The sequence below is a fragment of the Eptatretus burgeri genome, chromosome 4 (assembly GCF_056783735.1).
Source record: "Eptatretus burgeri isolate ZD-2024b chromosome 4, Ebu_testis_v1, whole genome shotgun sequence".
Classification (NCBI taxonomy): Eukaryota; Metazoa; Chordata; class Myxini; order Myxiniformes; family Myxinidae; genus Eptatretus; species Eptatretus burgeri.
This window is the reverse complement of record NC_140964.1, coordinates 33,539,317-33,553,800: the sequence shown is the minus strand read 5'-3', so window position 1 is coordinate 33,553,800 and position 14,484 is coordinate 33,539,317. Positions and strand designations below refer to the sequence as shown.

General features: G+C 45.0%; 1 long non-coding RNA gene across 12 annotated transcripts in view; it reads right to left on the bottom strand.

Moving 5' to 3' along the window:
* LOC147027769 (uncharacterized) overlaps positions 1-14,484 on the bottom strand; it is a 142,416-nt gene continuing 127,932 nt past the window's right edge. For all 12 annotated transcript variants that reach the window (XR_015057258.1, XR_015057256.1, XR_015057248.1 and 9 more), the window contains 2 exons: positions 8,406-8,492; positions 1-3,401 (listed from right to left, as the gene is read on the bottom strand). This is a non-coding gene — a long non-coding RNA (uncharacterized LOC147027769). The remainder of the gene's footprint in view (positions 3,402-8,405; positions 8,493-14,484) is intronic.

Sequence of the window (14,484 nt, the reverse complement as noted above, 5' to 3'; positions counted from 1 at the left end):
TGATTTCATCTTGGTTTTTATTTTTTTTTTAAACAACACTTGAAAACAACAAACGTTTCCCTGCACGACCGTCGAGACACGTACTCGGAAGATCAAATACATGTGAGGGTTTGGGGTTAAATCTGAAGGAATAGTGGGAGATAGGAGGGCAAATAAGAAGAATGCGTGGGGCGTGCAAGGCAGTGGCACGACTGGGTGTTAAACAAATACAGGCAGGAAACTTTTTTTGTGTACGTATTTTGTAGATGGAATTAGAGGATCATGCTCGATGGTCTTTAAGAAAACATCTGACAGCAGTTCGACCTGAACAGCTACAGAATTACACTAAGAGGGAAACTCATTTCTGGACTAGTTCAACCAAAAGTAATCGAGTGATCAGTAAGTTGAGTTTAATACGCAGTTCATTTGCTATCGCTGCATCTCATTCTAATTAATGGTTTTTCCTGCCAAAGGGAGCAAAACATGCGATAACTTGGAAGGCTTGGCGTTGATTTCGACGGCTGGAATGTTTTTGTTGACTGGCATGTCACTTTGACCTGTGTTCATGGGGAATAAAAACTCAGTATTTGGGGGAAAATTGTGGGGGGGGGGATAGAGGATGGGTAGGGTGGGGAAGTGAACTCACAGCACGATACATATTAAATTAGAGAGATCAAGGAAATAGAGAAAACACGGTGAAAGAAGCAGAAATTTTTTGATCGAGTGTTTTCATTGTAACGCAGCTTGGAACTTCTCACGATCCAGTCATTCAGCTTTTCTCAGCCACACCACTCCCTCCCATTCACACTTTGCTTGAACGGAGCTCACGCGTGCTTACGTCACAGAGTCCGAGCACGTGCTTCAGAGGACGCCAACATAAAACGATGGAGTTCTCCGTCCTCTTCCGGCGATCGCGACCTCACCCTTCAATGAGACGATGACTTCGAGGCAGGGGGGGGGGGAGACCACACGGTGGTTGACTTGTGTCCGTCCGGAGTGTAAATCGCAGCACAATGAGTCAATTTTTGCATAAAGGAAACCGTGAGCACTGGCATACCAGGCAAGGGATCTTACATTTCACTTTGACCACTTACTTATGATATCTATCTATATATATATATATATATATATATATATATATATATATATATATATATATATATATATATATATATATATATATATATATATATAATCTCTGAACGTACTGAAAGTACAACCTGCACGGGTCACTTTTGGATTGTTTTGCTCATGGTTAATGAATAAACTCTTTTTCAAGTTCAACTTGACAATATGCCGAAGGTCGTGGTGGCAAAACAAGTTGGACGCATGCAAATTTCCCATTCATGATTCCTGGGGCCTCGTGAGACTGCACGCAGCAGTTGTAGATCAAGGGAGCCGAAATATGGAAAGAAGAAATGTGTATATATATATATATATATATATATATATATATATATATATATATATATATATATATATATATATATATATATACACACATGCACACACCTGTGACATTAATACACACGCAGGTAATGCGGTCCAAAGCTTCGTGCAATGTGCCAAAGACACGGTCGAAACAATTACTGCAAGTTGCTCGATAAATAAATAAAGTTGGTGCAAGCAGACGGTTTAGGCGGCTTTATAACGTTCCCTCCGAAGCGCGGTGCATTCTCTGCTCCATAAGTCATCCCACCATTCAAACGTTATATTATATAATCGAAGCCAATCATGAGACAACGAGACAGAACCACGAACATCTCCAACCTTTGTGTGTTAATAATCACTCACGTGCTGCTGCGCGTCAATATTCCTTCCTCTGTTTGAACTTTGCCGACAGATCTTGCTTGGTCCGGTTCATCTATTCAGTATCCACGGATGGTCCACCGACCACGTGCACAACATTGGCGTTTTGAACGGGATCTACTCCTCTTTGCCCTTTCTTTCTCTCGGTCCATCGGACCTCACAGCACGTGTGTTGCATCTAAAAGCCATCAATTGAGATGTAATCCTGTCCCAAACGAATACAAAGTAATGTCTCGTTGAGCAGGTTTAAAATAACAAGATCGACCATCAAAAGATAAAAGACGAACAAAGCATGCATTAAACCGACGAGAAAGGGTCGAACGCAACGTGTGTTCCGATAATAATCGCGTTGCAAAAAGGGCGCCACCGCGGCACCACGTGATCACCAGGGCGCCACAGCCAATCGTGGGTGAGCGCGAGTGGAGGTCCTGACACGTGAGTCAGTTATGAGTCAGAAGGAACGCGCGAGCATGCCCTGTGCATTCCTTCCTTGTTTTTCGCATACTTTGTGGCCGCGCGCTCTCTCTCGATCAAACACATCCCCACCCACCGCTGTGAACCGCCCACCCATATGAATGCTGCGCCGAGGTATGAAGGACTCAAAATACCTTACCTTCCGAGTGAAACACCGCGGCACTGATATCTACTCGGAAAACAACACGAAATCGGAGCTCGTTCAAACATCCGTTTGGGCTGCAGTCGGAATCATACAATTCTGAGTGACATGACGAGCTAACAGATTCCACAACAGCACGTAAACACTCTGACACGACACGTGGATTGCTTTTGAACACAACTCCAAAGACTTTTTTAAAAAGAAAAAATAATCATTGTCGGTGTAGCATCCATAGGCATACATTACGTCATCAGCGCTTCTTTTGTCAATGAAGACAGACATCAAAACTTATGGGAGTTGGACACTCACTACATTCTCAGAAACTTGTTGCACAAACTTTTTGATATTTTTTTCAAAATACTTGGGGTCGATTTGGTCCATTGGACCAAATTTTCATTGGTCTTCACGGCCTTGGGTGTTTTTTACGAGCCCGAACAAAAACAATAAGTTTCCGAGCATGGAAGCCTTGGATCCCTTCATTAGAGGTCTTTTGGGATCTTGGTGGTCTTAAAAGGTCAAAAGGGTCTCAGAAGCCTTAAATATCAAAAGGTACATTCCAATAGTATGTAATTAATTAATAGACGTACGTAATTAATAGACAAAAAAGCATGACACACACACACACCTCATCCATTTATAGTAGATACCAGAAAAAAAAAACCCCACGACGCTTCAGCTCACTTTACCTGGAGTTGTGCGTACCAATGACGTCAAACATACTGCGTAGAACGAGGCTGATCCTGAAAACATAGCTCCCCCCATCCCCCCCAAGAAACAAAATCAAAGCCATTAACCAACTAGCACTATCAGTGGATGTTATTCAACAACAAAATACCAACTTGGTCGAGGAATGAAAACCACGTTCAAATAAATATGGCGGCTCTTCATCTTCAACAGCTCGACCAGAGAGGTAGGTGCACCATCATCCGATGAAAAAGACTCCTCCTAAGGGTGCAGCAGTGACCAACGTCCTGTGGTCTTAAAGATGCCATTTCATCTGAAAGAGCAAAAGGAAAGAAAGGACTAACTTATTGATCAATTGCCACATTGTACCCACCGCAGTTTCAAGCTCCGTACTTCGAAATATCCCTCCTCCTCAATTGCTTTGAGATGGATGATGAAACACCCTCGATGCAGTTCGTTTTTCCACTTTAATTCTTGAGCAGAGTTATTTGCTTAAAAAAAAAAATCCTCAGTGTTGGGTGGTGGAATTCGAAGCACAAGTGACTCATGACTTCCTCCTTCAAACTGTCACATTGCCCACAAACACAGAGTGCTCCGGGAAATGAAATGAAAATTAATCATTGTTGAAGAATTCCTGAAGCACCGATTAAAAAACAGAAGAAGCTGAAGATCCAACCTAATGGACCTCTTTATGGGGGAGAAAAGTGCAAAGATTCATTTAGAAGGATTCAAAAGCAAAACAAAACAGTGAAACCCAATGCTCCTGCTATGGTCATGGAGATGCGTTTTTGTCATCGATTAGTCATGAAGGATATGCACGCACACGCACACACGATTTAGAACTTCGCACCAAACGAAGAAAAATTGGCAGAACAACTGAAATTAGTGAAACGGTACTCCGACAACTTTCAAATGGAATTTGGCCGAGATAAGTGTGCCAACCGCACATTCGTACAAGGAACACCAACAAAAACAGTCACCATAAAAATCGATCGAAACACAACACCAACATTACAGGAGCTAGGAATGGAAGCATCATACAAATAGTACAGCGGATAAGCACAATAATTGTGCGTTTTATGAGAAAAGCATGAATTTTCTGACATAGTTGGTGAATAACATAAGGTTTATTTTCAGATGTGGAAGGAAGTCAGATTTGACCTCTGAGGACCATGAGGGGTCAAATCCAAGATGGCCACCAGTCCACCGGGTCTAATGTTCAAACGCGTTTAATTTTAGAACTAAACAGTGTAAAAAAACATTTAAGGTGTCATTTCCAACTAAGTTTGGAATGGCCATTCGTTTGGTGATACTTTTGAGATCGCCAGGAGCCAAGGAAATGCATTTCGATCAAGATCAAGGTCAAATTACGTTAAAACCTCTTGGACATTATTTTGGTAAAGACAATGGATTGGACCTATGCAATATAGCGAAACTTCGCTTCCATTTTGACACTATAGGGATAATAATACAAAAAATTTAACAGAATTGTCCCATGCTGCGAGTCTATTTAATACTTTATTTATAGCAATGATGATGATGGTAATGGTAGTGATCAAAATCTAACAGCCTCCAGAACAGAAGCACAGTGCAGTGCACTTGAGCGCAGCTTTGGCACACTTGCACCGTCCAGTGCATCCTTTCTCACAGCGACAGTGGATCAATTCACGGCACGATATTGATGCTTCGGGGACAGTGGTCCAAAGCGGCTGCCACCCAGTTGTTTCCTTTGTCCAGCCCCAGTCAGATGGCTCTGGCATCTCTGGATCCAGGACCAATGCCTGGTTCCAACAGTTGGCCTGGTAGCAAGTGCGCTTGATGTGCTGTTTGAGTGCTGCCTGGGTTGGAGGAATGTTCTCTAGAGTTCTAGACTTCTGTGTGAAGAGCTGTTTCCTGGCATGATTCACTTCGGTGCTCTCACTGGTTCGGTCGTACATTAGCACCACAAATCGCTCTAGCAGTAACATTGATCCTTCACTGACCTCACTTGGCATGCATAGGAGTTCATTGAAAGCATCATTAACCTCTGGGAAAGACTTCCAAGTTTCCCAAGCAGTCTTCTTTCCTCTGCCAGAGAATGCAGATACAGTGTCACACCTGGTGAAAGCGTGAAGGACTGGGAGAGTCAGACACTGTGTTGGATTCATTGTGGCAACCATTTCGTGAACAGCTATGTAACGAAAGCTTGACCCGACACCAAAGGCAACCCACAGCTCATAAGGAGCTGTCTTGCTGAATGAAGCTACAGCCAGTACTACCACATCAGTATCAACGGTACGTATGGTCACCTTCTTACACCCCTTTTGCACAGCATCTGCCACATGCAGAAGTAGATGAGTGTCGGCCTCCTCCTGCGAACATGGGGAAAGGCAGGCCAAGTATGACTCAGCAGGAGAGCAGAAGACTCCACTTCCATCTGTTGCATACAGTTCCTTGCCCTCTGCTAGAGGAAGATGAACAACTACGTGTGACAGGAAAGCAAACAATTCGGTTTTGCTATCGCATTGAAGGAAGTCCTTCCAGTTCTTTGGCATCACAGTAGAAGGAGCCACTCTTTTCCTGGTGCCCTTTCCCCTCTTCTGTCTTGTTGAGGCTTTGAGGCTGGCGGGTAGGTGTACATCCCAGACAAGGTCGATGCGGCTGCTTTTCTCAAGTTGAGCAGAGATGTATGGTGCAAACACTCTTTCTCCATACTCTTGAAATGTTCTTGATGTTCCCGAATTTAGCATTTGAACCACAGTTGCACCATCAAGAATTGTTGCATCAGCCATCGGCACACTATTCTTTTCGAGCAGATCTGATTCCAGGCAGCGAAGTAGATCTGATTTAACCACAATCCGAATTTTCCCTCCAGTTGACAGAGCTGGCGGGGCTGCCTGGTTTTCATGGGAGAATAAATTGTCCATGTCTCCGTCTCGTGTTTGACAGGAGATGTACTGCCTCGAAAAGAGACCACAGTCACTCTTCAGTGCTGCAAGCTGTGCCTTCTGTTTTGACTTAATCTTGACCGGTGGCCTCCTGAACAGTGGCAACTTGTTCTTTGGAAGTGTTTGTGTGATAGGTGTTGTACACTGTTCCAGCCTTTCTCTCACAAACTTGGTGTACTGCTCCTCACCAAGAGTCTCGATCCTTCTCACAGTTTCAGCCACTTGGGTGTCCACGATGTCCCTTGTGTCAATGACTAGTAGGTCTTGACTGTGTTCTGGAAATGGATTCCCCCATCTCTTTCAGCACTGTCACAAGTGCCTTAACCTCCTTCAGGAATACTACTTGCACTCCAGGTTGCTGATCATGGTAATGGTGTCCAGTGTCGCCAGCACCACGCTGTTGCTTTGTGGCCTGTTGCTCAAACTCTGTAGTGATCCTTGCAATTTCTGGCCCTGCTACCATCCTGATTTTCAACTGATTGCTTATTTTTTGATTAATTACTGACCTTGACCTTGACCTAAATTCATTTCCTTGAATTCTGACATTCTCAAAGGTATCACCAAATGAATGGGTATCCCCAATTTAGTTGGAAATGACACCGTAGATGTTTTTCTGCGCAGTCTGGTTCCAAAATTAAGGACGTTTGAACATTAGACCTGGGTGACTAGTGGCCATCTTGGATTTGACCTCTCACTGTCCCCTCAGAGGTCAAATCTGACTTCCCTCCACATCCGAAAATAAACATTATGGTATGACCTAACTATGCGAGAAATTTCATGCTTTTCTCATAAAATGCACAATTTGTTAAAATCTGAGAGCTTATCTGCTGTACTAAAATACCTTGGAATAGAAGAGGGCCACCAGGTATGTCACAAACAACTGTGGAAAACAATTGCCAAAGATTACCTGCATAGAACGAGGCTGATCCTGAAAACATAGCTCCCCCCATCCCCCCCAAGAAACAAAATCAAAGCCATTAACCAATTCGCACTATCAGTGTTCCAATACAGCTGCGGAATAATAAACCAGCCTCAAATGGAAATCAACAAACTAGGTATAAAAACATAGGGGCAATACCCGTGGGCGCTCACCTGGTAGCAGCTGGATAAGATTACCAGGGAACCACTGGTAAGCATGGGTGACCCACAAAATATGTAACAGAGAAGAAAGTAAATACCGATGGATTTTTTTAACACCATGAAAAAACTTTGGTGCATCACAGGTGATGAAGATTGAGATCAAGTTTCATCAAAATTGTGTGTGTGGTTTCAAAAAGAAGAAAGGAAATACATATTTTGTGGGGAAACCACCCCGTACATCACCTTAAACCCCGCATTTTCCAATGCCATGAACAGACTTTGGTACATAGTGGGTGATGAAGGTTGTGGTCAAGTTTCATTGAAATTGTGTGTGTGGTTTCGGAGAAGAAAGGAAATACATATTTTGGGGGGTAACCCCCCTCCCGTATACCCCCTCAGACCCTGATGTTTTTTTAACGCCATGACCAAACTTTGGTACAACACTTTTAATGTTGTGAACTTTAGAAGTTGCAAGTATTTGTGGATGGACGGACGGATGGACAGATTGACAGACAGAAAACGCACCATTCCATAAACTCCCTGGAACTATGCTACAGTTGAGCAAACAAGGAAACTCCTCACTATATGCAGAATGTTCTACAAAAATAAATGCATCCCAAAAATGTACATGCTGTGACGAGAAGGAGGTAACAGCCTGATGGAGCTCAACCAAGTGCATAGAATGACGACTGTCAGACTGGCTGAGTACGTGAAAAGTTCAATAGACTACAGAATCTAATTTGTATGCAAATATGAAAACACAGCAAGCTAGAAAGGGTATCCCTAACCCACCTTGCAAAAAATTTCCAAAGACAGGTGGAATTGAACATGTCGTACATGAAACCGAAACAGAAACGAATACAGCCACAATGATTGCAAAAAAGACAAAGGAAAAATACAAAGCAAGATATCGAGATATATACACCGACGATTAAGACGACGATAAAGAGCACAGAGGTATAAAAAGGGTTGTACAGATTGGGCATCGATAAAGAATGCTAATTAGAATGACAAAGAAGAGATCAGCCATTTCGGATAGTAAACAAATCATTAGAAATGCCTAAGACAAGGGACACCACGAATGGCTATAAGAAATTGGCGGAACTGAGTCAATCGGACAAGTTTGCCTCTCTCTCTCTCCCTTGGCATTCAACTCTGCTGTTGGTGTTTCCCCCTCTCTCAACTATTCCTTTTGTCCTGTTGTGTCCTGATCAATTCACTGTGCTCGTACTAGCTCTTCCACGAGCCTAAACTATGTATACAAACAAAAGTATATGTTCTGCAAGGTAGAAACAGTAAGCACGAGTCACCTCTTTTCAGGATGGAAGAAAACGTTTGTCAGAACAGCTGTACGCAAAAAGGCACAACAGCGTACATACAGTAATCCACTGGCACATCTGCAAAAAAAGAAGTAAATAAATCAACATCCCAGTTCCAGAAAACTCATGGAAACATGAACCAAACGTGATAATTAAAAACAAGGAATTAATGCTCACATACGACTTGATGATCTCATCGACCGTGAACACAAAACAGAGCATTGTTACTGGATATTGTACTTGGGTTCCAAAAAGAAAAGAAGGCATTGATAATTGAGGTCTCAGTACCCAGCAGGTTTGGCCCAAACAACGCAATAATTAAGAAGATGACTAAATACCTGGATGCCAAAATTGAAGTGAAAATATTTCATTAATGAAGCCTTTCGTGTGTGTGTGTGTGTGTGTGTGTGTGTGTGTGTGTGTGTGTGTGTGTGTGTGTGTGTGTGTGTGTGTGTGTGTTCTCAGTGACCCGTTTCTGTTCGTCCGGGCACTTTTAGCCTGCCCTTGCTCGCGTGAAATATGTTGGTGAAAGTCTTTTTCACATAATTTTCAGCATTTAAACAAAAGAGTGGCAATTTTAAAATGGTAAAACATAATTATTGTGTTCCTGAACGCAAAATGGACTCACAAAAATATGAGAAATACGAGAAATATCCGTGGATGACAATGAGAGGTGTTGAGTTCCTATCATTTCCTGTTAATACAAGTAAGCAGCTGCAGTGGATAAATATCACTCACTCACACACACACACACACACACACACACACACACACACACACACACACACACACACATACACACACGCACACACACACACACACACACACACACACACACACACACACACACACACACACACACACACACACACACACACACACACACACACACACACACACTATGGCGGCGAGGGAGGCAGCATGATTTTCCGCCGCCCTCTCGCCTGGGACTGAGGGGACAGAGTTCTGCTTCAAATACATGAGTTTCAAAGTCACTGGATACTGAGCCAAAAATGGCATCTTTGATGAGATGAGATGCGCATGAAGCACCCGGTATCACGTCGTTCGACATCCGTTTGTGACCCGGCATGGCCCGACAGTTTGTTGGGACTTGTTGACCCTGTGCTGCCATGAGGGAAGGCCTGAGCTTTGTCGAACTCCCTCTTCCAAAGTTAAACCCATTGGGGATGAGAGTCCAAGGTTTGTAGGATTGAGGACCGTGCCAAAACCGGCAGCTTCGATGAGACGAGATGTTCATGAGACACCTGGTGTCACACCATTTGACATGCATTTGTGACGTGGCCTGGCTCTGCAGATTGGTGGGACTTGTTGACCATGTGCTGCCGGGAGGGAAGGCCAGAGCTTTGGTGAACTCCCTCTTGCAAAGTTACGACCATTAATGACGAGAGAGACCGAGGTTTGTGGAATCGAGGACCACACCAAATGCGGTGGCCTGAATGTGAGTGAGGAGCGAGCAGAGGACGGCAGCTTTGGTGAGGCAGAGGGCCATGCATGTGGCGCTAAGGTCAGGCAGATTGTTTGACGTTGTGCCTTATTGGGTTTTGCTGAACACAACATGCTGAGAATGAAAACCTGAGCTTTGGCGACTCCCTTTTTGGAAACAATCCACATGCATGGGACCAAGTTTCGTTGGAACCAGGACCATGCCAAACATAACAGCTTCAATGGGAACGAGAACCAAGCCGGAGATGGCAGCTTTGATGGGGTTGGGGGGGGGGGTCACCATAGTTGCGCCGATTGATATGCGTTTGGGACGTGGCCTAGCGACCTGGTCTTGCGTTACAGAGCGACCTGGTCTTGCCTTGCAGCTTGCTGGGTTTTGCCGGCTCTTCTATCAATGAAGCATGAGATCATGGAAGGATAAGACCGAGAAAGGATGAGACTAAAAAGGAAGAAACTAAGACCAGGCATACCCTGGAGGCCACTTTGGGGATGGAGGGGAAACGGAGCACGAATAAGGAGACGTCTTGATCCATGAATCGTGGTTCCATGCTCGGGTGAATATGGATGTTTCATTACTGGGGAAGGCTCTGCTAAACAGAAAACAGATGGGGGCACAGCTTGGTCCGTGTCATGTTTCCTTGCTGGGGTGAGGATGGATGCTTCAGGAGCAGAGAAGGCTCAATTCAGTCTTAGAGACTAGTCAGTGGAGATGACGACCGGTGGCAGTGGCACGGACAAACACACACATGTACATGAATCGTAATTTACACATACACATGCACGATTTTGATATATATATATATATATATATATATATATATATATATATATATATATATATATATATATATTATACACATACATTTTGAAATGTGATCATACACATATTATACATATTGTTATATACACGTTATACATGACATATTGTTGCAAATCTGGAAGTTTACTGCACACAACATACAAGTCCTATAGATCAGTTATATCGGTAAGTATGTGTTGCCAGTTAGCTTCCCGTCGCTTGTCTAATGGGTGATTAAATGTAAATGCGCTGTGTAGTTATTTTGAGAGTTAGGGTTTTTCTTTTATTTTTACACCACAAACATCAACGCCGACAACACCGCATCACCCTCACCTTCACTTCACTTCCTTCACCTCGCTCTGGCCGACGTCATGGTGCACGGAGTTCAAAGAGGAGCCGTACGGCGGCCCTCGACCAATCAGCGTGCAATGAGTGAGGTGACCGTTGCCCAGCCAATCAGACTTCCCCGACTGTGTGAGGGGAGGTCCACGTGATGTCATCACGCCCCGGGCCAATCAGGGAGCTTGCCGCCCGTTTTGGCCAGTGAGAGAGACGACGAACGATTTGCGTGCCGAAACCAGCCAGCGAGAGAGGGAGGGTCGCGAGGAGGCCTCCGCTCCCCCCACCTCTGAAGAGGGGGGTATAATTATGGGTGCAGTCTATGCGTGCGAGAGAATTTTTTCTGGCAAGAAGTAAGCATCTGCGCGCAAAAGGTGGTTGAGTGCGAAAGTGTCTGCACACGGAGCGGTCGGTGCAACAGAGGGTCTTCTCCTGCCAGCCTTCGCCCTGCGGACTTCCGTTCGCCTGGAGCCCAGTCGTGAGGGCGTCTGGATCGTGCTGGGGGTACAGTTCTGCCCTGAGGACCTGGTCCTTGAAGACCGTACAAGGCGGAAAGGTCAAACAGACTCTCACCTCCAGCTCGACTGTCCTCCGGGCTGGAGGTCCAAATAAAGACCACTTCGGTCTGATTATTTTGGGTGTGTGCGTGTGTGTGTGTGTGTGTGTGTGTGTGTGTGTGTGTGTGTGTGTGTGTGTGTGTGTGTGTGTGTGTGTGTGTGTGTGGTGCCAGTCCATAAGTAATGAATTGTTAAGTGCTTTTTGCTTGTACATACGTGCATTTCTTATAGTCGGTCTCGCTCTGTTCTTTTGTGCTCCCCTGCCCCATTATAAATAAACCCCGATTGTTAAATGTTTCAGCTCATTCGTGTCCCTTCCTCCATTGGCTTAGTGTGCTGCGTGTTGGAAAATTAGCCAGGCTGTTGCCGCTGTAACGGGACAATTGGACTGACGGATCTCGGCGATCAACCGCTCGGGTCGCACATGGTTCGAGTACGCTAAGCGGCTCGTTCCGTACAGGTGCCGTCGAGGGTGTGGAGACTCGGTAAATCGCCACGTGGAAATCTAGGTATTTTAAAAATTGGCAAATAACCCTGTACCACGTGGCAGAAATATTGACGCTTCATGGTCCGATAAGGGACCCGTACTTTTTCGGAGTTTTCCGAAAAGGTACGATCTAAGTTCCGGGTGATCGGTCGAGCCGACTCTGCTGCTCCATCTAGCGGTCGTGCTCGCAGCCGATACCCGGCCCCACAACAATATATGTGACATGTTGCACATGTTATATACAGACATGTTACATGTGACATCTTGCACATGTTATAGACATATTATATGTAACATATTGTACAAATACATATAGATCTGTGATCATACACTTATTATACGTGACATATTTACACATGACATACACAAATATTACACACACACACACACACACACACACACACACACACACACACACACACACACACACACACACACACACACACACACACACACACACACACACACACACACACCCCGTTGCTTCGCTGATGGGAATATTAAGGAGTGGTGGGGGGAGAGGGAAGGGAAAGAGGAGGGAGGGGAGGGACAGAGAAGGGAGAGAGGAGGTAGGGAGGGGAGCTGGAGAGGAGGGAGGTGTGGAAAAAAATAATTATATTCATGTACTCTCAATTTGTAATGGTTGCTGGTGCTTTATAAATTTAATTTTTATACTATAAGTCGAATTGGCTGTCAGTTATGCTTCCCTTTACCCAAGAGTCTGTTGACCTAAATGCTGATAAAAGGAATGTCTTGCTATGGAACAGTGACCTGGTTGATAACACCAACTTTTGCCATGATTATGACATTCGCTTTTCACCTCGGAGACACGTATTGCAGTTGGAGTTCTTTTGCCTAATGCTTATCAGCCCCCTCCACTCCCACAAAAGCATATAAATGCCAGAAAATGTAATCTTAGCTTAGTGAAAATCATTGCAGATGTTTACCATTTTGGTGGCTTGGACTCCATAGGACTATGTTAATAAAATTATCTGATGCAGTGTACTTTCCATTGTGGACAGTGAATTAATTGTGGCTTTCATTTGAGTAACAGGATTTACATCGAGTCGGTTAAAACGCGAACTACAAAATTCTACAACAGAGGGGAGGGAGAAAGGATGGAGGGGAGGGGGTGAGAGAGGAAGGAGAGGAGGGGGGAGAGGGAGAGATTGGAGGGGGGAAGGAGAGAGGAGAGGGAGGAGAGAGAGAGAGAGGAGAGATGGGGGAGCAAGGGGGAAGCAAGGAGGGAGGAGGGGTGAAGAGGGAGGAGCTTGGAAGGAGGAAGAGGGGCAGGGGGTTGGGAGAGGGATGCCTCACAAAAAGTCACTGTACACTCTGTGAGGGGAGAGGGGTTGGAACCAGAAAGATGAGGGAGAGAGGAGGATGGAAGTGGGTAGGGGGAGGGGATTTGGGAGTAGGTAAGCGTTAGGCGAGGGGTTCTCGACTTGCGTTTCGGAGTTGGACTTGTGGAGAAAGTGTGTGTGGAGGGAGTGGGGGCATACAGAATTGAACAAAATTGTGTACGTTAACACAGCATGTTAATACAGCACACGGAGACCGCCAAAAGATGTCCATGGAGGGTGGAGAGGGGAGGGGGTAAGCGTGATGGGTATGGAAAGCAGTGTGAGGGGAGGGGAAGGAAAGGCAGTGCAAGGCGAGGGGAAGGCAGCATGAGGGGAAGGGAATGGAAGGCAGCATGAGGGGAAGCGAATGGAAGGCAGAGTGAGAAAAAGGGAAAGTGGCGTGAGAGGCAGGGAAGGGAAAGCAGCGTGAGGGGAGTGGAAAGGAAGGCAGCATGAGTGAAAGGGGAAGGGAAGTGCAATAAAATACACCCAAACAGCAACATTTTTTTTTTAGCTATGGGATTCTATATAAAACCAGGTGGGAGCATTTAAAACCCTTGCTCTCGACCTCACAAAGGCCTGCCTGCATGCATGCCTGCAAAGGCAGTGACCTTTGCACCCCTCCAATCAGCTCACTCAGAGTCTGATTCGTACAAGCTACCCCATGGGGAAGCAGTTTCATATTCAAAACGAAACCATCAGTCCTAAACAGTCCCCTTAACAGAGGGGTTGGGATGGGGAACGCTATCGCTGTTGATTCGCTAATAAGTGATGAAACCGGTACGGCAGCTGAAGGGGTGTGTGTAGCATTGGGATTCTCATGTGTGTACAATGTGTGAATTTCTTTATCGTTGTTGAGGAACTATGGGAAGGGTTTGAAACAGCGTCACACTTACCTTGAGTAAGTCTTCTTGGGTTGCTTTATGCAGCTTCTTCAGCGAGAGGAGTGTGGGAGGAATTAATTTATATGATAATTAATCTATCTATAATTCCAGCAATCTTTGTGTGTCTGACTGTGACCACTGTTTCTCGACAACCACTGGTCCGATCTAATTGAAACTTGCCAGGTAAATTGCTGGGG